Here is a 25,941-nt window from a genome sequence, read left to right as displayed (position 1 = left end):
GCTTGCATGGCTGATGCCTGCCTTCAGCCCTAATGTGAAAGATAATTTGCAGACGTTAATTTTCCGGCCCCTTTTCCAAAAAGGTCCATAACAGCACCAATTGGTTTTCCTGGTAATCTGTCAAACTGCAGCTGGACTGAAATCATTACTTTATTTCACACAGGCCATCAAACAGTTTTTTCCACATTAATTCTCAGTCACCAGTGGCTTTGGTTACATCTGAATAATCACTGACCTGGAAAAGCTGAAAGTCACTGCCAATTCCCTAGAGCCGTACAGATTCCCAGTGAGAGACAGTTGCACGAGAGACCAATTAAAATAGCATCTGTGAATTAAATAAATCTATAAAAAGAATCCACTTTCCCTGCACTAAACATCAATGTACATGGAAATTAGAGGTTTTTTTAAATAAATATCTGATGAAGGAATAAGCCTCTTGGGGGAGAAGGGTGAGAGGGAAACCTTATTCTGTTTGAGCTTGAAATAATGAAAGAGCAAATGAAGGCAAACAGTGCTTCACACAGGTAGGTGCCCCATGCACGAGAAAGGCCTCTGCTCCTGCCTTCTGTGCTGCAGCTGCAGCGCAGCTCCTGTGTAAATGAAGAATGGGCCCCAGCAGTTTAGATCGAAGAGAAATTTGCCATTAACTCAGTCTGCTCTCTCCTGCTTCACAGGCTTTGTTGCATATTGGCAGTGGTAGGAACGGGAAGGGACTCTGGCTATGTCTTGATGCAGTGAAAAAAGGTGATTTGTGTGAGATTTTCAAGGCAGAATGGATTGCAGATTCTTAAGCAGTAGGTGCATCTATCCTCTATGAAACCTTGGGTGCTTTAGCTATAATTTGCTCACAGTTCTTGAAAATACAGCTGACTGGGGAAATGCTGAGGGAGTTGTTCTATTGAAATTCTATCCAGAGCAAAGCGCATTTTAATATTTAGTAAGGTTTTTTATAGAAAGAAGAAAGAAAGTAGGAAACGCTTTTGAAAATGCTGATTTTTCCTGTATTTGTACTTTTCCAGATGAAATATTTAGATATGTATAATGAAATACATATAATGTTATTGTTGATAATGCCACTTACTCTGATTTGGGATTTTTGTGTCTTAGCTTTGTTTCAACTGAGACTTTTATGTATAGCAAAAGAAAAAGAAAAATATAATAGCCTAAATGTCTAGAGAACTGAAACAACTTGTTTCAATGTTCCCTTCAGATAATTTTGATATAATTTTTGTACTTTCCTCTCCAGTTTGGAATGAAGCCACATTAAAAATCTTTGTAACTTTTGACGAAGAAAAATTCACGTTTCCCACACAGCAGCAGAGCTCTTGTCATCACTTCCAGTCAAAGAATGATTAATAGCGTCGCTACTGTTCGACAGTAACCTAGGATGGATTAACCTCCAGTACTAAATCAAAACTGTACAGACAACTTAGGATACATGTATTTTTTTCTTTCTTCTTGTCATAATGCTGCCTTTTCATTGTTCCTTGGACTATAAGGACTTCAATGCATTGTCTACTTTTTGTGTAAACTCATAAATGCATTTTTTCAATTTAAGATATTTTTAGTGCTGCCGTATTTATCAACAGCCTTGTTTTCTATAGTTTGGTCCAACGTGTATCCCAGACAAAAGTTTAAGTATTTTCTAGCCAGAATCAATTGGTGTAAAAAATAGGTTGTTTTGATAGGAAAACTAAGCCAGTTTTTTTTATTATTATTATTAAGCCAAAACAGATCTGTTTTTCTACAAATATGTTGTAGAATTTCCCTTTTTTTCCATCTCACATCAGTAATCATATAGGGGCAACTGAGATATTTCTGAGGTTTCTAATACAGGTTAGGCAATCAGATAATTTATCCTGGCCTCAGAATCAGTGAAGACAAATAGGAGATGCTGGTTTAATTTCTTCAGTGATGCAGGAATTTGTTGTTTATTTGCTTTTTTTATAATTTAGAATAAATATTTTTTTTTCCTTTATCTGTTTTATCTTTTAAGTAGCATGTAACCAAATTATTTCTTTTAGGGAATGTAACGTTATTCCACAGAGTCTCAATAGCCAATCATTTCTAAATGGCTGCCTCAATTCTTGGTCTTTCAACAGCACTAGAAAAGGAATGAAGTGAAGCACAGTCGTTGCCTCAGTGTTTGGGCATGCTAGGTGTGTGGTAAAGCAGGTGAAATGTGGCTGTGCATTATCTGAGACTTAAAAATCTTGTGTACACAGGAACAATATCTTGAGTGGTCAGGAACCAATTGAGTTATCTGGGGTTTTTTTGGTGGTCTTCTGTGTGCTCTTATTGAGTAGGAAGAGAGAGATTTATTTTTGTTTGTATTTTGGGTGAAAAAGTCAGGCTTGGCTGGCTACTTTTGACTGGTTATCCACTTGTTAGGTCCAGAATCACAGAAAAAGTTACTGAACATAGGACTGGAAGCTTGACCTGAATGAGCAAAACTGTTAAGGTCCATATCATTCGGCTTCCCCGGTTTCTTTCATTCTGGCTCCTTGCCTCAGGATTTGAAGGAACATTACAAATGAATCCTCAATATATCAAAAATAAGCTTTGCATGTTCTGTTACAGAATTGTATGCATGGAAATGGACAGTTTATGATGATTGGGAAGACAGCTGGTGAACCTAGGTGTTTCTGAAGCTCTTGGCTCTCGGTAGTTATGTCTTGCAACAGGCATTTGCCAATAAGTCCATTTTGATGGTGCTCCCTGTGACCTCTAATTTTCTTCCCTGCTTTCTTGCCACTTGCCAAAGATGTTTTGCTACTGCTTGCCAAGAAAGAACAACCCCCTACAATATGGCCATGTGCATTATCCACCTAAAGCTAAGGCCCAAGCAGGTCTGTAGCAGATTGTCCTGCTGCTTGTTGGGACTTCCAGAGCCTGCTGGGTGACAGATTTTCTAGAAGTTTGTCAGTGAACAGATTTGCCACCCACAAAAGTACAGACTGCCTCATACATGTCAGGTTACTTAATGTCAGATTTCTTGCTAGACAAGATAAAGGATAAATTAATATGTTTACCTTAAAAACATAACTTTGTTAACGTGGAACAATTTATTTTTAAAGTAACAATGTGCTTTTTCTTTTTTTTTTTTTTTTAATTAGATTGCAATTGCTTTAGAATCTTTGGGCTTAAGCAGTTGTCTAATTGCATTCTGCAGTTTTCCTGGTTTTATTGTTAAAGATAAAATTGGACAGTCCCAACACATGGCATGGTGACCTGTCCCTTTTCAAGCTCTTGTTTAATTCACCCTTCTTCCCCATGGTTCTGGTGGTATTGTTTGCCAGGCAATGTCACTGAAGCTTATAGATATTGTTATGCACTCAGACTGTGATGTGGTCATTAATTTGCTAATGCTTATCCATCTGGTATACTGTAATTTTATGTGTTTCGTTGCTGCCATGACCCAAGCTTTGTGCTTCCATTGAGCTCTTTATGGTGCTCGTTAGTAAGTTCTTAATTTTAACAGACTCTACTTTTCTTCCAGCATCAGAGCCCCAGATCTTGGCACCTATTTAAGTACTGGATTGTACTCTTGGAAGGCTTTGCTCAAGTTGAGCACACCAAGTTTTTTACAGCCTGGTACGGCTGTAGCGTGCTCTAGAGGTGTGTGGTGGGCTCCAAATGTTGCTGCTGGAGATAGGGGATGCCCTCATGGTCCTGGATATGCAAACTCACCACCTTCTGCACGATACATTGTGTTGGTTTGATTCCATCCACCTAGATTTTTTATTTAAAGATACCAACAAAAATTTGGATGCCTCTGCTGGCAGACGATGATGTTGCTTCCGGAACATTTGGGGCTAAACATAGGAGCAGAATTCTAAAAGAAGCTTTTTGCTTGCTGAGGATCTGATCTGGTTTGGGTCTAAATTGCTGCAACCCTATGAATCAAGTGAGTTCTGAATCAGGCCCTATGTGGTTTTCCTTGGAATATGCATATGGACATGGAAAATACCAATATCAGCTTCTTGAATATTTTTCATTTTTTCCACAAGTTGTGGAGTAACATACTGGAAATGTTCCAGTGCCTTCCACCAAACACTAACACATTTAACCAACCTCTTACTTGAACAGATTGTATCTCTGGAGTTTATTTGCTTTTTGCAGACATACTCTCAAATCTTTCCAGATCTTATTAGCTATCAAAAAAGAAACATATTTATATTACAATTATTGATCTTATACCTTAATCTTTGCTGCTCAGGTATGGGTGAGTCTTATATAAGCTTTGACGGTCACTAAAGATTTATGGAACTTGAAAGGATTAACTCTAAAATGAAGCTCATTGTACTTTTTTTTTTTCTCTGCTAGACTTCATTATTCAATGAATGGACTAAAACTGTCTTCTTCAAATAGGTCCTTTAAAAGCATGTGAAGAAATCAATCTACTGTCCTATTTACTTGGGTGTGAAATCATATTAACATTAACACTTAAACGGCAAAAATATATTCTGTACATGTTTGTGCCCTGAATGAAAGGTAATCTTTTTTCACCAAGACTCAGATCAAATTAAAGTCCATCGATACTGACTGTTTCTGACTGATAGGAAGCTTATGTGATCTGTGTGCACCTCACTCCAATAAGCAAACTGATATTTTTACGGTATTTCTAAAAGAGTTCTTCATAAAGGATTATATATTCTGTAGGGCTTTACTACTTACCCTGCAGTACTGCTTGTTATTCCTGACACTTCCTCCACTGTATCATCTGCTCCTGTGGAGGAAAGGAGAAAACAGTTTGTTTCATGGAGAGCACTGAGCAGACTATGGGTGGGCAGGGAGAAGGGAAACAAATTCAATTTAGTCCTCTCCCTCAGCCATGCCTTTGCCCTGTCTCACTGCATCTTTGGAATCCATAGCAAGGTTTCTTGGGTCAGAAATGTCACAAACAGGTGGCTACCTTTCTTGAGACTCAGATTACATTCACAGTGTGCCTTTGCTTAAGCAAGAAGGCTGCTTTGGCAATACAAATGACTCCCATCCCATTGAACTACTACTACTCAGGGAGTGACTTTTATTTCCCTTTACTTTATTCCTAGTTCTTCACATGGGACCCAGAGACTGCTCAATGTTCAAATAGTCAATGCACAAAGTTGAAATCTAGACAGACACCAGCACAGACTCAAATGTTCAGTGACACAAATACCAATGCATATGCGCTTCTGGTAGACTTTCCTAGTCTATTTTGGTGAACAATCTTCCCTTCACACATCCTTCATGGATTAATCAATCTTCATTCCTTCTGCCAGTGGACTTGCTTCTTCTGTCCTCAAGTATCAATTTGTCAGGCTCTGACTAATATCAAGAAAGGTGATAAATCCACATCTTACCTGACCACAGAGAGAAGTGGATTACTGACTGGAATACACTTCTGGCTGCTTCTTCATGATGGCTTAGACTTAAGTGAAGCAGTCTTAAAGGTAACCTCATACTGACTGTTTTGACACATACTTTGTGTTTCCCAGAAGCCTCTAAAAGTCTCCGTACCAAAGACAAGTTGTGATATTTGTTCAACAAGTCTCATACTTGAAATACATCTAAAAGGCAAAGGTATTCCTTACTGTCTTATGCCTATGTGGCCCTAAATAAAATTAGCAACACCTTTTTGGTAAGGTGACAAAGATGTGGATGGCAAAAGCAAAACCAGACCAGATCAAACAAGATCAACCCTCAGATGCCATGATAGAGAATGCATAATGAGAGCCTGAATAGAATTACCAGTTCCATGGCATTTTCCCATTTTGGTTTCCCCTTTTTGGTCTTCCAAAAGGAACTTGGATTTAACTGAGCACCAAAACCCATGAACGTGCACTGTACTTGATAGCTAATCACCATCAGCTGCTCTTCACTCCGACTCTTATTCCTGTAGCATTACTTCCAGCTCACCTGATGTAAGGTAACCTTAGTCACCTCCATCCATTCTGTGATACGATAATGATATCAAATTGCTTATCCTGTTGCACTAGATAGGACTTGAGTACTATTTTTCATATCCTGACTACAGTGCTGCTCAGTTTTCCCATCTAGTATCATAGAATAGAATCATTAAGGTTGGAAAAGACTTCCAAGATCATCCAGTCCAACAAAAATCCTACATGCTGAGCAGGGAATAATCCCAGGCCCTGCCAGAAAGAGAAAAACGTACATAACAGCCCAATAGGACTCAAGACTACAGGTAGTAACAGTCTTTGCTGTTCCAGTCACCCAGCCAGCACTTCCAAAGTCTGCATTCCTGGTCTTTGTGAGATCTGCAGTCAACTACCACGTTGAACTTCATAAGGCAGGAAGCATAAGGCTTTCATTTTGTTGTATTAAAAAAGCACAGATTTGCAGAAATTCAGTGCCAAATAAAAGCCCAACTAAACAGGAAATGGCCATGTGGCTTGGGTCCTTCTTAAGGAGCTGTCTGTTCTGAGGTGATTTCACAGCAGCTGTAATTATGAAAGTGTTGATCAGAATAAATCATCTTCAACTAGAGCTGTTTTCTCATAAATGCCATCAGCAGGAAGTGTCCTTAAGTCTTGATTTCTTTCCTGCCTTGGACCATGAAATTTTTGCTCTACAGGGACCACTGCGTGGACCAGAGTCCTCAGGTGCTTGTAGTAGAGTTTTATCTAGTATTAATATTTATGTTAATAGTTCTGTTAGTGGGCATTCTGGTGTAGAATAAATCAGCGATGCTTGTGATGTGAGTGAAAACTCTGCCCTTCAGAAAGGGGAAGGACACTCACTGGTCTGGACAGTTCCCCAGCGGGAGGCAGAACTGCACGTCGGTGTCACAGCGAGATTCGGAATTACTCCAGCTCTTGTTTGCGTACCAGTACCTTGTTTCCCTTTCAGTTGAACTGGTTTTAAAAAAAAAATAATGTACACAGATACTCATCCTGGCGCTATTAAAAGGTTGCTCCCTCTGAACCTGCATTGGCATTCTATCGCAACTCACCTCATGTTTACTGTTTATTAACTGTATTTGCTGTTGCTTGAATATCTCGCTCAGTTATGCATCCGCTCTTTTACAGCTTTCTTTTGGTTGTGACACTATTACAAAGCCTTTTGTGTGTTCAGGCATTTAAACAAACATGACTTGTATGAATGAACTTTCCAATTTAGCAGAACCCATGTTAGTTTGGCTTTTCAAATCTCATTAGCTGATCCAGCTATGGAGCTTGATTCCACGTGGCTTGTGCTGGACGCAGTGGCCCAGCTTCAGCTGGAAAGTCTTTTAATGTAAAGACATAGGTAAAAAAAATATGCATTTCTTGATGGATAGGTATGGGGCTTGATTAGCGAGTTTCCATACCATCCTCTGTCTTTTCTTTCAGAAATTAATTTAACAACATAATAAAAAAATAACAGAGGAAACGCTGAACCATGGGGGAAAAAGAAAATCTTTTGTTCCCAAAACTTGTTCTGTCAGGTAGACTGTTGTGAGAAATCTACATGCCAATTAAGAAATATTGGAATATTTTACTGCCTGAAGAAAAATGTTTTTAATTAGCATTTTTCTCCAGTATATTTTGAAAAGGGCATATTTGAATATTCTGAAAGAGTCATATAGCTAAGTGCCTAGAGCTCTGACATGTTTAGAACTGATACTGTAACCACACACAATTAAATCTCTTTCATTCCAATGCATCGTTAAAGGATGTTGTGCTTGTAAAGCCACTGAAGGATATGTTTCCTGTGGCCTTGGAGGGAAATATGTGCATGAAAAAATGCAAGATTTAGGAGGAACCTGACAGTCACCCACATTACACAGATGTGGTCAAAGTAAAACATACTAATACTTGTTTGCCAGAGGTTGGGGATATAATAATAGGTGGGGAGATCTTAGCAGCAGTTACATTATTCCAGATCTACTGCTATGTATTCTTTCTGAAATTGTTGGAAGATACAGCTTTGTGCCATAACATCTTTCATCTTTGTGGTGCCTGGTTAGTTTGTAACTTCTGAGCAATGGTCACTTTTTTCCCCTTTCTGTTTTCCAGCATGATTTGTCTGTTGTTGGTTTTTAATTACTTGCATGATTTACAGCTTGTACCTCATCACCTTGTCCTCAGAAGTGTCATTAAAAAAATAGCATAGTTCATGTTCTGCCTAAATAAGTAGAAGGGAAGACAAAAAATAGTTTCCTTAATACTGCTTGCTATGATCAGATTTGAAAACAAAAAACTACCAGATCTACAAGCACCACTAATCCTGTCTCATTGCCTTTGATGGCTCTACATCTAAACCCCCTAGTTGCCCTTCTAAACACTTTGCCATGTGGTCCTGATTTCCATCTGCAATCTGGAGCTTTAGCCTGAAAAATCTTAAATCTGTTCTTACAAAGCTATGTTTGCATGATTGTGCCAGTCACCAGCAATCCACTTCCCATTTTGCTTCACTCCATTTCTTTCCCACACCTTCATGATATTTTTGGGTAATAAAGGTTTTCTGTCCAGGAGGTGTCATAAAGCAGAGGGAGGTGTTCATGCTCTAAAATCACAGCAGTTTTTGTAACAAAAAATGTGCAGCTGGCTGGAATTGAATATATATGAATATACGCAGAAATGCTCTGCTCTCCAACACAAAGGCATTTCATCTATTTGCTTCCTTTAATAGAAATGCTATGCCTAGGCAAGATAATTTTTGTTTGTTTATTTAACTCCTGGCTGTTGCCAGGGTTTTTTCAATACCCATTATGTCTGTGTTCAGATTGTATAATATTTCTTTTTGCATTAGGCTGTTCAATTATAGCAGGCACACAACAGCAATACAGGATAACAGTAAAGAGATTTTTACCATGTGGGTAAAATATATGAAAAGATACATTTTTTCTTTTTAGAAAGCTTTTATTAGGCCAGAATTTTCCTCCAGGGAACAGACAAAGGAGATCCTCACAGTCTATCTCAACATATATTAGCTAGTTTGCTTCATCCTTCATTTAGAACTGGCTGTGGATGCAAATTGAAACCCTTCCAAACAGCCTAAAATCTTTGAAGCCTCCCAAGACCTGAGCCTCCATCTGCAACTAATTTTGCAAATGATTCATCTCTTGTCTTCAAAGAAGATATGGGTGCAAATTATAACTGTACTAAGCTACCTCAAACTTTTGAGATCTTGAGCTGAATGCAAATTTTCATCTGTTTTCTTTAAAATTTTGGTTCAGCCTGTTTTAACACTTAACCCCTTGGATGTTTAGAGCACTGGGCACTTTGTAGTTGTGGAAATCAAGCCAGTCATTTCTGTGCATATGAATGACTTTGGGTGTCTCCCCTGAGAGCCAAGTCAATTACAGTCAGATCTTATCAGAGGTTACAGTATGTGCTAACACAGAGTGACATGCCAAGTGTCATGAATCCCCCACTTGGGTTGCTTGCTTGCAGTCCAAAAAAGCATTTCAACAGATGCCTAAATTACATCGTGAATTACAGCTCAGTCTAGCTGAGTAATGCTGACCATGCTCTCCATGGGCTGGATGGTAAATCCTTACCTCGCGTTGGGAACAGCCGGCTGTTCGGCTGGACCTGAAGAAAGACCCTTTCCTACAAGAAGGAGAAAGGTGCTTACATCCTTTCTGCCTTTCATAATGCTGCCTGTCTACCACCTTTATAGTTTTTCCCTTTGCTATCTAGTGTAAACTCTGTCCCTTTGCTGAGCGTGCTCTCAGATATGGGCTAGGCAAGAGTACCAGAACAATGCTAATGTATTTTTAATACTGAGTTTAGGGTCCATGTCTGTACTCTTAAGCAGGGTGAATCATCACTGATTTACTTTGATGTCAAGAGTACCTGGTCAGACCTTTAAAAACACCATTTTGGTGTTACATTTTTATTTGCATCTCTTTATTGTGTCAACACTGTTGCACATCAAAGAAGGTCTTAACTCTTACCTCTTCCTTACGTTGCTGTTCCTTGGAGCTGCTTTGCTCTGCTTTGGAGCTGCTACTTTTTCTCACAAACTCTCTGCTAAGATCTGTCATGGACTGGCTCTCAGGGCATGGATTCACATGGCTCATTGCCTCAACCTCCACCAGATGTAGCCTAGTGCATCTAGCATCTTTCGGACTTTGAAGACGTGTTGTTCATGAGTAAATCCTCACATGGGTTCTGCTGAGTTATGTTCAGTTTCTACTGTAGGCTAGCTCTCTGACTCCGACTTTCATTGTGCTGTTATGTAATCTTTATTTTACACATGGTTACTTTCAGAAAATGCTTTGTTTTCCTTCTCCGTCCTAGATGTCACTTCTTTTTTGGAGTCACCCTTGACTAGAACAGACACCATCTACTTTTGTGATGTTTTCTTTTGCTTTCAGTGGGATGGTAGTGCCCATGTTTGAAAAGCAGTAGAACTGAGTCAGTCTCGCTTGCCTAGGTTGGCAGTGCCTGTGTTTTTCTTCTAACTTTCCAGTAGCCCAAGGTCAGAAATAACAGAGAGTTCTGCAGTCAATGTGCAGTGCTTGCTGCATTGGGTATTAAATCAGAGCACAACTAGGAAGCACACACCGCTGTGAACAGACCTCAGTTCCTTGGTGCATGTGCTTTAGCAGTGCTGTTCTAGACCTGTGAGTATTTGCTGCCCAGCAGCGCTGGGATATGTGTGGTTTATTCATTTTACCATTTCATCTGGGCCTGGAAATGCAAAGGAGTAATGGAGCCTTGCACACACGGTCCTGTTCTGTTGTCCATTTATTTCCCTTAACAGAGCAGCCAGTGGCTATACTAAGTCTGTACCAAGCAGCAAGGCAGCCAAGGAGGGCTGGATGCAGGGAGCATAGCAGCAGGAGTCTCAAAATGAGATCCCTCAAAATGGATATTGTGTTAGAGTCGAGCTACTTCTTAATAGTGTTAATATGGCTCTGTCAACTGGCCATTGCCATTAGCAGCTGAAGCGTATTGGACACATTCATGGAGATAATCCTCCAGTCTAGTACATTCAAAAGGGATCCAGTTCATGCTCTCTGAGACAACCCTATGTCATGAACCAAAGTAAAGCAGATAAGGACAATTTGGAGATTTGTTTCAAAACATTGCATCAGATCCCAACTGAAAATACTAACGAGGACTGACTCAGGAACCCCTAGAAATGAGGGATTCCCATAAGGGTGTTTGCAGACTGCCATGTGTCTTGTAAAAACTGTGGAAATAGGAAAGGAGGACACCTGCTGTTCCATGAAATCTTGTCCTGTGATGGCCCATAGTGCAGCTGTCTGGTCTGGGTGGGACGTTTGGCCTTCCTAAATGACAGGACCCGTCTACTGCAGAGCTAGAAAGTACATGGATTTCTAGGGTTGTGTGTGTGGTTTGGATTTATTTTTTGTTTATTTTTGGTGTTTTTTTGTTTTGTTTTGTTTTTCTTCTTTCTGAGCTATTCACCTGGTGAAGATTTCCTTCACTTCAGCGTTACAGACAGCGACTTCCCTTTTGGGGTCATCAGAGAAGGTTTTTGTTGGTTTTGTTACAGCACCAGTACCAAGCTCCTCTGGCATCTAGACTGCAAAGTTATTGCTCTATAATTTTTCAGCTGGTGCCTCATGTCTTAAGTGAGCCATTTTTATGGCAGGTTGTTCATCTACAGTATATCATCAGAAAGTGATGGAAAGGAATAATCTGCATGGCGTCTACATGATCTGAGTTTGAAATTAACTTTTTCTGTTACCATCAGCCACAAAACTGTCATAATAGTACTATCTCAGCCTTGTCACTTCATCAAATGTGTCAGCTTCAAATGATCTAAAGACCTTTGAATTTCAGTAGTATTCGTGTATGTTTTTGTTTTCTTATACATTAGGTATGTTCTGTACCTCATAAAAGTTAGAATGTGTCAAAATTGCTGCTTTTTCTACTGCTATCATATGTGAAGTATGAAAATATGCTGATATCAGAGTCCTTTTGTGTTTCTGTATAATGCTTACATCAGCCTGAAAGCACTAGTCTATTCCAGCAAAATCAGAATGCAGAGCAGAAATGTTTTGTATAACTTGCAGATTAAATTATTTGCCTGCGAACGTCTTGTTGAGCACTGTGTGTATTTGTGTTTCTGAAGTATGGTACAACTCTTAATTCGCTATACCTCTGAGTAGCTGCAGGATGCCTTAATCCTGTGAGTGAGGGACTCTGTGCTGGGTGCACGTGTGTGTATGGGGGTCTCGGTGCCTGCACCATGGCTCACGGGGCTCTGTGGTGCTCCTGTGGTGCCAGCAAAAGGTGTGAGTGAGGGTGAGTACGTTAGCGTGCGATGGCTCGTGGGCATCGAGCTGGACTGGCCAGTGAGAAGACAAGGGGCCTGGGAGCCAGGTATCAAGGCAGCCCTGAGTTCAGGTCTCTCTTCTAGAGCTACAGGGAGATGATAAGGTCTGTGGGAGCTGGCTGCAGGACCCATTAGGATGTGCGTGTCTCTGGGTAAGGCAACTGGAGACAAGAGGACCCGGGGCCAGTTTCTGCATAGACCAAGTGTGTAAGGCCAGTTGCCGCAGGGATACCTAGCGTGTGTGCAAGAGGGCTCGTGGACCAGCACTTGTTGTGGTCTGCTTGTCCTGAGGTGCCTGCAGGTGGGGAGAGCAAGGATTGAGGGCAAGCTGTTGGACAGGCTGAACATCTAAGGCCAGTTACTTAGGGCATCTGTGTTTGCATGCGTATATATACGTTTGTGTGTGTATTTTCCACTAACAGGCTTTTATCCAGCTGAGCCAGAGAGGGAAGGTGAGGCTGTTGGCGTTGTTCATTTGTGCATACTTAGCATTGTTGTCTGCATTGAGACATGTAGCTGGCCATGTGCCTGTGTATAGATTTATTGTATGGCTGTGTTTCTGTGTGCACCTATTAGGGATATATGCTCAGCCTCACTGCTCGCTAGACCTGGGAACATGGAGCTGTGGCAGCCTTGCCTCCATCTGGCTACTGCATTTGGCAACTCCTAACATGTTTGTTGTAAACTCTGTGAATGCTAAAAAGCAATAAGGTATTCAGTGTATATTTTCCTATTATGACTGCTGAGAAATAACAGTAAGCTTTCCTGAGCAAAATATTGCATAAATTGCTTCAGACCTCCTGCAGCAGTAATTTGTTACTCTGCTTGGTGAGCACTGAAAGATGAAGCCAGAGAGCAATATTCTGTTCTGAACAGACAAGAGCAGACTGGATTTTTTGTGTGTCATAACATTCATTCTGTAACTGGCTGGAAAAATCTGCTCAAAAAAAAAAAACATCTGATGAGAAAGAAAAGTTAGTTGCCTGCAAAATTTTTACAGAACAAACGAATGCTCCGTTCATAAGCAAGCTCTTGTGGAGATGATATACTGCCCTCAATTGGTACGTTTAACTTCTGCTGACGGAAGTCCTGCTGCAGCTTGCTTATAAAACATAGTGACAGAAGGCCTATGACATCTTCCACCATAATCTTACATGATAAAACCCCACCAAATCAATGTGGTGTTATTTGATATGCATTCCCTGTTCAGTTCTACGTTGGTTTAAACAGAGCTTATTTGGGAGAAAAGCTTCCAAGCTTCTTACAGAAATCTAGACAGCAGTTCTCAAAATATGTCTGTGGATGTTCTTCAGAGGGTTCCACTTACCTTCTCTGGATTATTTGGGGTTTCTTTGTGTTTGTTTCCCTTTAGAATAAAAAGGGAAAAAAAAAAAAAGTAATATAGGTAATATTTCCTAACTACCAAGAGTTTTAGCTGGTTTTTTTTGTTGTTGTTTGTTTTTTAAAAAGCCAACAACAAGAAGCAATGTTGCTCTCAGGAAATAAACATCTCACAGAGTTCACTTCAGGACTTGTTACCCTGACACCTTCTAAAGAAGCAGTTAAAGGCTGTGAGAAGAGCTGTGGTTTATGCCAGGTCTGAAACTCCTCCTCCTACTCGCTATCAGTTTGTTCAAGCATCAGTAAAGTTGCCAGCAGGTGTGTTTTGCAGGAGGGTGGAGGGTCAGGAGGTTGGCTCTTCATGCACTGGAATACGTTCTGTTGTGATCTGTTTTGAGCCTTACTCATTTGCTGGGAGTGGGCCACGTGTAATTGTAGGTTAAGTAATAATTTGCTGACAGACTGGCTGTCAGAATGATCCATAATTCTGTTTTTCTTGTCCTAACTGATGTCTCAGCAGCTACTGTCAGGACCAACCTTAGGTAGACAAATCACTGCAGTTGCACCATTGAAACTTGTTCCAGTAATGCCAGCACCATTCCCACATCCTCCAAATGATGATATGCATGTATGGCTGAGTAGGGAATTCAGGAGGTTTTTGTCAGTGCTTTGCAGGAGGGTGAATGGCTATGCAGAAATCCCAGTCATTCCCACCAGAACAGCTTGTGGCTGAGGAACTGAGGAGCTCTTCTCATATCTTGGTTTGGTTGCTTATGGTTGTGCAGAAAGGTGGGACTGGTATGGGGGGGAGAGCTCCTAAATGAGTCTGTTGTGGGGCAAGCAGAACTGCAGTTCAGCTGATCTATAACTTTATGGAGAGAAAAACACCAGTATTCATTATGATCATCCAGTGGCAGCTACTTCAATGTGGCAATCTGATCCTTAGCCTTTGAGCAAACTGTTGTAAAAGAAGCCTACAATTTTTATTCTTACTTTTTTTCTACTTTGCTCAATACTAGCCTTTCAGGTAAAATCTTGCTGTGATCGGATGGCAATAATGATGTATTAGCTGGTGTATGCATAATCTTCCCATTTTGTAGCATAGGTCTGTCTTCTCCTTGCAGTGTGTTTTATCATCTGACATGCCTCAGAAATGTCCCTTTCGCTCATCTAAATCCAGTCTGGAGCTATTATGTGACAGACAGAGATTACAGCACTTGAATTCTCCCATAGTGAACAAGACACAAATGAGAAATAAATCTTGTCAGATCTTGAGATTTGGTAGAAATTAAACTGTTTCCAGCTCTCTTAAGCATCAACTTTTACTTGTTTTAAGTGCCTCTTCCCTGGCCAGCTTATAACATTCTATAACAGTCTCTGAAATGCAGAGAAGCAAGTGACCAGAAGCAAGTCAGATTTTTAAGGCTTTCAGTGGGTCTCTCACAGCTATCTGCAGTGCGGGGCTGTGAGTGAGAACTCCCAGCCTGACCCCTCAGCAACCCGTTATTGCTGCGAAACTGGACTGGATGTGTTACATTCACAAATTTCAAGTTGAAGCTCAGAGTTCCCAATCTTTTCTCCTACTGTCCAGCCCTGTGTGTCATTTCTATTTCTGCTGTAGTGTTTCATAATCCCCAATAAGAATTAGAGCCGTATTGTTTGGCATGCAGCACAAGGACAGTGTCTGCCCTTGAAATCCTGCCGTCTAGGATAATAAACAGGGTATATCAGAAAAGGAAACTAGCCAATTGGAGTAAGAAATGCTAAGTATATTTTCATTCATTATCACAGTAGACACTAAGGGTAAATGTTCTACCTTATGATCAGTCTTCATTTGATCTTTGTCACCATTGTGAAAGCGGAAGAAATCAGGTTATGGAATGATGGAGCAGTTCATTGATAAGGTAACACTTAGCCATGGCTTGGCACCAAGGTGGCAGGATCACTCTTGCCAGTTCTTGGAAGCAGCTCTGGCCAAGGGCCAGCCCCAAGGAAGCCCCTCATGTACACCTCCTACTCCTCGGCTTGGCTGGAACAGCATCAGATGCAATAATTTTTGCAATTAATGAAGCATACTGTTATCAATACTCATACTAAGGCCACTTTATGCCACTTCGGCTTTATAACAGGTATAAAAAAGCATGCCTAATTTGCACCTGCCGTCTGTGGATATGTCTGTAAGTCAGCCTTAGAAGGCCTGAGAAGCTTACTGTTAATAAAGAGTGAATAATAATGATTATAAATACTATTTTTCTCAAATTCAATAAAAGGGACATGTTTAACTCCAGTCTGTGCTATGCAAAATAATGGCTGGTCCCAAATCACATATTAATAGGACAGTTTCAGCATGACACAAGCACTGTATCAATGTGAGAGGTGTCAGTCAAGGAAAGTCAGGAAAGCGCCCGTGAATGAGGGCACTCATTCCCAGCATGGGCCCACCAGAACTGTATCAAGCTGTACTTGTGGTCAGTGTAGGAAAGTTTGCCCAAATATGACCAGAGATCCATTTCATGACTCAGAATATTTCCCTTGCTTGAGATGTCCCTTCAGACTGGGATTTTTTTATATTATTATTATTCTAACATCTACAGGCCTGTTGGGTATTGTACAAACATCATAAGTGCCAGTCTTCACCCTTCAAATCTCCTGGCAAAGACCAGACATAGCAAGTAGGTGGGGAAAAAGAAGTCAGGCTCGAGGAGGAATGGGGTAATAAAAATTAGGTATTTGACTATGCACTACTTTGCTGTTTCTTTCCTAAGCATACATAGATTTAATCATATTGCATATCTGTTGATATGTATAGAAGCTTAGAGAAAAGGAAGTACACGTGATAATTATATGTATGCATGTCTGGCAGCATTTACAAATAATAAGGATTTTCTAGTCATTGACCAGTATTGACTGATTTTTTTCCATCTGTGGTGTCCCTGATAGCCACGTGCAAAGTGACTTTTATCATGACACTACCATATTACAGCTCTTCTGTATTTCAGTGGCTGTTGTTAACCTGTTCATATTAAAAAAAAAAAAAAAAAAAAAAAAACGGTATCCAGTATTGTTCACTTCTTAAATTACTTTTAAGCTTTTTGAATACCTGGACCACAAATGTTCCTTGTCTAATTACCTGGTACCCGCTTTCAATGTGTCATAGTATTACTTTTTTCCTCTTTTTAATATTATGGAAGTGTAAAATAACTTGACCTTGAATAGATACCTTGTGGGGATTCCTTTAACATATGCAGTGAATTATATGAACCCCTGTTGATAGGTAAGAGAATTTCACCTCTTCTGTTTCATAACAGAGCTTTGCATTTCAGAAACAGTGAAATTTCTGGTGTGAAAGACCATTTGGATTTTCTCATTCATTACATTTTTATTAATTTGGGGTATGTCAAACGAATGAGCAATCTCTCTCACTTCTGCTGATTAAAAAGTTCTATTAAAAAACTAGATGATAAATATATATGATACAAGATGAACTAGGTAATAAATCCAAACTGGAGACACAATGTAATAAAACACCTTTTTTTTTCTCAATATCCTACCCCATTTTTCTAGTGTGTGGACAGCTATTGTCAGCTTAATTATTTTAAGATAAGGTAGGTCTTAATCAAAGAAACACTGGCTTTGTAATATTTAAAAAATAAAAAATAAAAAGCCTAAGTAGATGTATGCATAGTTAATGCAATACACATAAATTAACTTATAAGAATATAATAGGGCACGCTAATAAACTGAGTTATAGTAGCCGATGATATAGTCAGAATTAATACTTCATTGACACAACTAGGGAAAACTTGATGTCTTCATCTCAGAAATAAGCATAATTGTCAGCTGTCAGATGCACCAAGCAGAAAGCCTGGTATAATGACTGGTATGCTAGGCAGACAGAGGAGAGGGATGCACCCTAAAGTTTAAGAAAAATGAGCAGGTGTCAAGCTACCACTTCTATGACTTATCTAATTCCTGTATAAAATGCCTCTAAAGTCATGAGCCAAACCCAGACATCTTGTTAACTACTTTAAGCAGGCAGCAACAGGGCACTAGAACAAATCTTATGTTCACTTTTAAGCAGCTCAGCTTTTACTTTGTGTGGTGTTTATGGTTTTGCTTTCTCTTTAATGGATTCAAACTACATTTATCCAGAGTCTGTTTTCTGTGAGAGCTCTTAGGAAATAGTTGTTAAGCTACAAACTGAGTTTCTCCCTGTACAAGAATGTCAGCTGCTGCTTTCTGAGTCCTCCACTGGGGTCACTGTTATTGCACCCTGTGTATTTGAAGCAGCTTCTGCAAAGGGAGCTCCCCCCTCAGTAGAGACTGGTGGGCCCCCAGCACTGACTCTTCTCCCACCTTGTGAGCTCCAACATACAACACCATCTAGGAGACCAGGTAGGCCCAGCAATGTCATCTTCGTGTCTGCCCCCTCGCTCAAAGATAGTTGTAATTATATAAAAACATCAACAGTTTCATTCCAGGGCTAGAAACAAATCATTTGGTAAGACTGGTGGGAAATACTTCTCTTTTTCCCTTTCTCATTCTCTGTGAGTAGAGCTGGGGGAAAGAGGTGGGGAAAAGAGGAGAGTAACTTCAGAAGTGAATGTGATTGAGACCATCAGGTTGCTGGTCTCATGTCAGTGGTGTAGCCTCGCTTTTCTCTCCCTACAAATCTGGTTGATTGGCTTTTCCTCAGAGTGAAGCTTGATTTTTCACACAGCTTTAGTGCAGTGTTTTGTGGCAATTATGTAAATTATACGTCACACCACTGCGTATTTTCCACATCATTTGACTTGACCTTTAGAACTAATAAGAGAATTATCATTTTTTATGGGCAATTTGTGTTTCATGGTATGAAACAGCAGGACAGGGACTGATGAGGGGAACATCAGAATATACAAGTCATTACAGGGTAGTACTAGGGGTTCATAAGTAATATCCAGCATGAAACAGTGTCTCATGTGAGCTCCTGAAGAGTAAATTAGAAGATATATTGTGGAGTAAACTCCCCAGAGGGAAAGTTTCTTTCTAATCACCATCTGGTTAGCTGTTGTTCTTTTGGTTCATAACTATTTCTAATACATGCATGGATATCACATCATAATCGATATATAGATATGGATATATGTTTTGCCTAATTTAATAAAGGATATTACTCTCTCCACGCACACCTTGATAGGTTATACCTCACAATGCTTATACATATATAATCTCGTTTAATCTCACCAAATGTCAGCCACATTATCTTGAGTTAATTCTGTCGGTTAAGCATACACTGTATATTTTTTCAGTTACTTTTGTCTGACTTAAAAGATGCTGTAATGAACTTCTCTATGCATCCACCTCTTAAACTACTATGAAAGGCAAAATGTCAAAAGCAAACAATTATCCATATATTTTCTTCCCCAAGTCGCGTAGAGTGAGCATTATTGCTAACGGGTTCATCAACAGTGCTGTGATATTCCTCTTTCAGCCTCCCTCTCCCTCAAAAAGACCTATGGAAAGTTCAAGGTGTCAAGAAAATTGTTGCAAAATTGTGATAAGACATGACGTTCGAGCAGTGAAGACTTCCATACCACTTGCTAAATGCCTCATTAATCTTACACATGTCAGATGAGATTTTTCCTGCATTTAGGATGATGGCAGGCACGTAGGACATGTTCTGTGCAGGCTGTGGTTTGTGGGGGAAGAAATGATGGTCTTATTCTTCTGACAGAAACTTGGTATTTCATATGCCTTTAACTGTAAAGGAACTACCCATACACAAAGCCCTAGGGAAAAATGGGAAAAGAGTCCCAAATGAAATAACATATACCAGTACATTGGCCACTTTAAATCCTTCCAAGCTCCCCTGATGGCACATCTAGCCTTCTTTCCACCAAATGTCTGCTGTACTGGTACAGTCCACATTTCTTGTAGGTGTTTCTGTGTCCCACCACAGCAGAGCTAAATGGCAGTTCAAGTACTTGAACAGGAGGATCCGAACTGGACTTATCAGGCAGTGGAAATGTATCTCATGAGTCAGTTTTAGGCCATCAGAGCTAAGGTGGTCTTGCTCAGACAGAAGCAGGAGACTCATGCTTTTTTTATTCAGTCTTTCTTCATGTTGATAGCATAAATTCATTCTGTCTTATCGTGTTTGTCCAACACTTTGGCCTTGCCCTTTTCCATATCTATTGTGTGTCCAAGGTTAAAATACTTCTGCAAAAGTCTGATTGGTTTTTGTGTGGCTTTGTTTGTCTTTTTAGCCAAATCCAGGGCCATGTTCATGCAAGAGGAAAATTTGACAAATTTCGTCATGTCACAAATACCACTTCCACTTTACTAATGCAATCCATGTTGCAAATTGAAGTGTAGCTGCCAGCAGTACTTCCCTCAGTGTGCTGATTTGATCTTTCTGAAGTCTTTTGAATGAGTACACTGAAATCCAGAGATTTGGTCCCATACTTAAGACTGACAATGAAGTAAGTCATTATTACGAGATCTGAAACCAAAAGAAAGTAAAAATCCCAAGGACTTCCTTGAATAGCCTGATCGATTTTGCAGTTACATAAGACCTGTGAGTATCCTGTTAACACTTCTCACCTTGCAAAAGGAGATTGCACCTGTTTCTCCTCATCATGTAATGCATTTGTTGTGTTTTTTTTTCCCACCTTCTGTTTCTTTCTTCAACTGAGCACACCTCCTTCTCCTTGACACAGCATCTCTTTAGGCTTGTCCTCCCATAGAAAAGAAAATGCTACATATATAAAACAAAACAAAAAAAAATATGAAAACCATCTGACTTGAAGATAGAGGCACCCAAAAACTCCATGCCAAGTTCCAGCTTTTTCAAGACAAATTATGAAAATGCTAAAAGCTTAGTAACTATAGCAGCACAAACAACACCACTACAATATGCCGCAACAGATTGTTCATATGTCACTATTTTTCCAAAGTTCCTTGGCAAACATTTCCATCAGTAAACAAGTCAAGTGAGAGAATTGTAAAATGGCCAGCAAAGAGCTTCAGTCTTCTATGGCTAATGAAATCAAATTCTGGTACTTATCACTATTATTCTGTTCAGCCCCTGTTCTTTCACCTGTGCTGACAGACTACAGTTGTCTCTATTTCTGCCTTCCCCATGAGTCTTTTGCTTGTTATAGCACTATCCTCTTTGTATTGTGCATGTTTATCAAAGCAATGTCACGTCTAAACGTTGGGTCAGATTCTCACCTGGGGGCAAAACTTGCACAGATCCATTGGCATCGTCAGAAAGATGACAAATCATATGAGCTGGCACAGCATGGTAATTGCAGCATGGTGCCCATCAATGGAACTGAGAAATCCATTAATAATGCCAGTCCACTAACACTTAGAGACAGCTTGATAGTTCATTTTTTTCCATTGTCTATTCTGTTTTGCTGCTCAATATGTCGGTATCATCAGAATTTATTGTTGAGTGAAATGTCTGGGGAATAGGCCAATTCATGCTATACGTTAATGATGAGCAAATGTTAAAAGTTTAGGATTTCTTAATTGGTTATTACTGGAATAATCTCTTGAAACTTCAAAATACATATTTCTACTCTACAGAACATACAGCATTTATAAAATCAGAATGGGAAAGTTGAATTCTTTATGGGGGAAAAAAGAACCTGATTGGCAAACATTTGAAGACCTCCTTTAAAATGAGAAACTAAGATTTTTGCCTGATGATTATACTTATAACTTGAATGTTCCTTAAATTTAGTTAAAATTACGGTAGATTGAACTGTAAAATGTTTGTTTCTTCATATATTGAAATAACTGAGAAGAGTTTTACCTTTACTGAGGCTCGTAGAAGCTTTGCCATGAGCTCCAATATGGAATGGATCTCACTCACAACTTTCAATGCTTTCACTTTGTGCAAGAAATGATGTTCTGGCTGTGCTTCGACTTTCATTTTGGCTGCATTTCCAAATTGCAGAGAGGGGTGAAAAAATAGTATGAGGAAAAAAAAATATTTAATCAAACACCCAATCTGACAAAAACAACACAGCTAACTGTAAATTTATCTTTTACTAATGGGAAAAAAAAAAAGAAAGAGATATAAGTGGCTACAGGCCTCAAATTATTGTGGACACAACCATCCATAGCAAGTGTCTTTTAAAACAACAAAAATAATTAAAGATCCTTTGAAACACAGAGAAGAAGGAAAAAGGAATTTGTTCATCTGAGCAATTCCAAAGGCAAGGAAAATCCTACGTACTTAGCTACACTCGATCAAAATGCATAAGGAAGTCTTAGGACAGGAAGAGGAGTGCAGTACCCCTTGCTGTCTGTCTCTAGCCTCATCAGTTCTGACTTCTTCTTTATAGAGCAGTACAGCTTCTCAGGGAGGGGCAGAGAGTGTTCACAGGGCCTACTGCCAGGTAAGGCTTCTGGATTTGGGAAGGTTGTGTTCCTCTCCCTCCCCATCCCAAGGAGAGCGTGAAGTTTGTGTTCCAGTTCCCAGACAAACACAGTAGTGTGTGTGTACATGTGTATATATGTGCCTATATGTGTATATGTATGTATGTATGCTGTGGTGCTGAAGATATGGGCAATGTAGCTGAGAAACAGATCTCATCGTAAATCCCACCTTTTGCACTTTTCAGGGCATGGGGAACTGGGCATTCTCAAGGTCTGTGCATTAAAAATGTATTTTGTTTGATTCCCCCTTCTTAAAAAAATGGTCCTGACTCCAGAGTTGCTGTCCCCTCATGGTGTGTGTGTGTGTGTGGCTCCCAGCACTTTTCCTGTTGTTCCCACACAGCTCGCTACAGAGTTATACCAGACCAGTAAGCATAATCAAAAGAAATCATTAAGTCAAAGTTGCTTTTCCTAGGCTGTTCCTCTGTTCCACTCTTCACCAATTTAACACATTTGTCACTGTTGCTTTTACACAATGCATCCTTGAGTCATCAGGCATGATGGACTGCACAGCCAGGCCTTTCTATCAGAGCTTTCAGAAAGCTACACAAGCTACATCCATTCATCACCTCCCTGTTTATTTCTGTAAGCATCCTTTTGCAGTGCTTGCTTCTTTCCATGTAAGGTAGCAACAAGTCTGGTAGGTATGTTTAACTGTAGCTTACTTAATTGATGACATTAATTGAGGCTGCTGTCATCATTAACCTGAGTTAGATTATGACAGTGTTAGTAACAGGACTTAACTTTTTTTGGAGGAGACTGCACAATTCACATGACAAAATTGTGCTGAACACCATGTCTTTCTGGCATTTATTCCTGTATAGCAAGGCAGTGAGTTCCCAAGAGGCTTAAAGACAAGCATAAATCACAAAGCTATTTATGACCTTCCCATTGATTTATTCTCAGCAGCCAACAGGTGCCTCGTATAGAATTTAAAATAATAAATGCAGAGAGGCAAAACCAACAACCTTACAATGAAATATGCCAGGGACAACTTCTAATCCTCTCTATTTTCGTAGCACTGCTCATTTTGAAAAGATGACGAGGGAGGAAGAAAAAAAAAGAAACAAAGAGGAAAATCCTGAAAGAGTTAGTGCCCCAGAGAGCTACATAATGACTAACAATTCTTTTTTCAAATGCTAAGCACTTCCTTCTCAGTACTGAATGACAATAGAATCATAACTTCATCAAAATTACTTTGAATAGTCTCATTAACGGCACATGGTCTTGGTTTTGTCCCTGCCTCAAAGTGCGATAATATTTTCACACCAGCTATTGAATGTGTGTTTAGCTTTGTCCCTCTCGTTTGTACAATACGTTCATACTTATCAGGTCATCTGCCTTTGTGCTTGGATATTCAACAATTCAATAAAAGGTTAACAATAGAAAGGGAGGCAGAGGATAAGATGAAGGCTTATTTTCAGTATGAGCTAACTAAACAATATGAAGGAAAGTGTATTATATTGTGCTGTAGAAAGCAGCCTACTCCATCCAATTCTCACCCTAGAGGATATTTAGAAAGCACAGGCCCTAAATAAGATTTATTGAAGTACAGTCTTGCCTTCATTGTATAGAGCAGAGGCGTTCTCTTCTAAAATAGCTGATTAATAGAAGCAGCTCCCTTAAGAATGGTTGCACAGAGTATTCCTGTCAAGCCTCTACCTTGCATAAATATTTTTGATTAATATATGCCTTCATTGAATATAATAAAAAATTAAGCATTAATGCTCACCAGAGACCCTGCTATTTAGCGTGCTTATCTTAAATTTAATTTCATTTGCAGATGCCATTAATTTATTTCTAATAGGTCTCTAATTTGTTTTTATCTATTTTATGTTCAGCTCTTGCAGATATTAGCAGGCTGTGCTTCCTTCAAAGCCCACCAGCTTTCCCCTCCCACCTCCTTCAGGCTTGCTGCTCTCCACAGAGTATGTTTGTGTTTAAATTAGCTGGACCATTGCAGGCTAAGAGACTGATTAATCTTCAGATGTGCCACAAGATAGAAGTTAACAGCCTAGCTGAGGGACTTGAGGTGGGAAATGGTGTTACTGCTCTAAGTCCTCTGTTCTGTTTAGCAAAGCAGCAGTTGTGTTATATAAGAACGGGCTGCCCTTGAAGTATTTTCTCTTCGTGTGAGTGGCAGTGGGTATTGTTGCACAGCACATAAACCTCTTTTTGTCAGCTTGTATTAACCACAGAATTGACTTGTAAGGCATTGGCACTCGGAGAAAGAGATGAATAATGTCCTGTTCTTAACAAAGGGTACATCAGTGCTGCAGCATAGAGGGGAGATACTGGAGTTGGTTTCCTAGAAAACTACTCATGTTCAAAGTTTTCTGCTGTTGCAGCTCAGTTTTGTAGATGTCTAAACTGAAGGTTTCTCTGCAACTGTAGGAAACAAGATGGCTCCCAGAGCAACGTCCGACAGCTGCCCTGTTAGCTTGAACTCAGGCAGCATTTTTACATGGTGTTGATCTCATTAGTTTTAGGCTTGTGCCCTTGTTTTTCAGTGCATATGAGAGTACTTCGTGGTCACAGTGTGTTCCTACGGGCGTGGTGCTGAGGAAGGTAGGAGATGGGGATCAATCTTCTTTATCCCCGTTTAGACGAAGACAAAGTCAAGGAAGGGAAGGATACTTTGCTCTATTTTTGATACTCTGATACAGAGGGATTATGTGACTTTTTTTTTTTTTCAGTCATCCAGGAACTTTAAGGCCAAACGTGGAGATCAGTCTAGATCTTTTGCATCCCTGACCAGGTCTGTGATGTAAAACGGTCCTTTGTTTTTCAATATGTATGAGTAGTAGTTGCTATGTTTGCTAAAGAACAGTGCTATAGCCCAGTTACTTCTGCTCTGCTGCAGTCAATATGTACTGTATTACTGCCTCTAGAAGAAATAGAGTGCACATTCAACCATGAAAAGCACAGAAATTGATAATTTTATATTGATCTAGAGAATAAGCTTCTTTAGGGTTGTACCTCACCTTCTAACTGGGAATACTTCTAGATTTAATCTTAATCACATCTCTTCTATAAAAGGAGCTAAAGGGTGCTGGTTGAGATGAAGAGAATGGGATTCCTACCTCCTAGAACCATTTCTGAACTCAGCAAGTTTGTTTAATACAAACAGATCTCATGTGGAGATGCTTTTGATGCCTATGTTTGGAGGCTGGATATAAACCAGCAACTCATAGACTCAAGGACCTGTGTTTTCTGGTCAGCCTCCTGACTGAATAAACTGGGAATGTTCATTTATAAACTTTTCTGGCAAGTAGGATGAAGAAAGAGATTCATAATGCTTTCAAAGGACAGTTGCTGTTCTTTCTTTCTTTGATTTTTGTCTTTTGTTCATATTCTGACCTAAGCAACAAAATACAGGGTCTTAAGTAGGGAGGATCAAGTACTTTTAATAACACCATACTACCATCCCTCATTATCCTTTTATTGTCTGGCTTAATAACCACAGTGTTAATAAACCCCAAACCATCCCAGTTGCTGAAACTAGTTTGAAGGTTGTTTTTCCAGAGGAACCAATTTAAGCTTGATAAGATCACAGCAGGCCTGGGAATAAGGACATGCTACATTTGCAGGAACAAAAGCCCTGAGAGAACATGGATTACATGAGCGAATATTTTTAGACCTCTATCAGTGTACGTGGAAGTGCACAGAATGATAGGAGAGCAGGTTCCCATCTGATCGGCTGCATACATGCATGCTCTGTTAGAAGGCTTGGAATAATTAACGTTTATAATGAATCTGTCATACAAGTGAAGCCTCCTTACCTCCTTACAATCACAGTCAATTTCTTATTGTTCATAGCCTTATGTGGAAGAATACATAGGTTTTAATGTTCACTTCACCTTCACATTTATGAGATAATCCTCAGACAAGGGGACAGCCCACAAGCTCTTTGTATGTCAG

At 39.7% G+C, this 25,941-nt stretch overlaps 1 protein-coding gene across 10 annotated transcripts in view; it reads left to right on the top strand.

Annotated features, from left to right (window-relative positions):
* The window catches only part of SPTLC3 (serine palmitoyltransferase long chain base subunit 3), a 175,073-nt gene that overhangs the window by 31,901 nt on the left and 117,231 nt on the right, over nucleotides 1-25,941 (top strand). For 8 of the 10 annotated variants that reach the window (XM_080588398.1, XM_080588394.1, XM_080588395.1 and 5 more), the window contains one exon: nucleotides 24,717-24,778. The gene's annotated coding sequence lies outside the window, so the exon portion shown is untranslated. Of the gene's footprint in view, nucleotides 1-24,716; nucleotides 24,788-25,941 lie in introns of all 10 variants that reach the window. The other 2 variants (XM_080588393.1, XM_080588391.1) reach the window with 1 other exon arrangement.

The sequence above is a fragment of the Anser brachyrhynchus genome (assembly GCF_964034855.1).
Source record: "Anser brachyrhynchus genome assembly, chromosome: 3".
NCBI classification, from domain to species: domain Eukaryota; kingdom Metazoa; phylum Chordata; class Aves; order Anseriformes; family Anatidae; genus Anser; species Anser brachyrhynchus.
The sequence above is the reverse complement of the archived record's forward strand: the minus strand, read 5'-3'. Positions and strand labels throughout refer to the sequence as shown.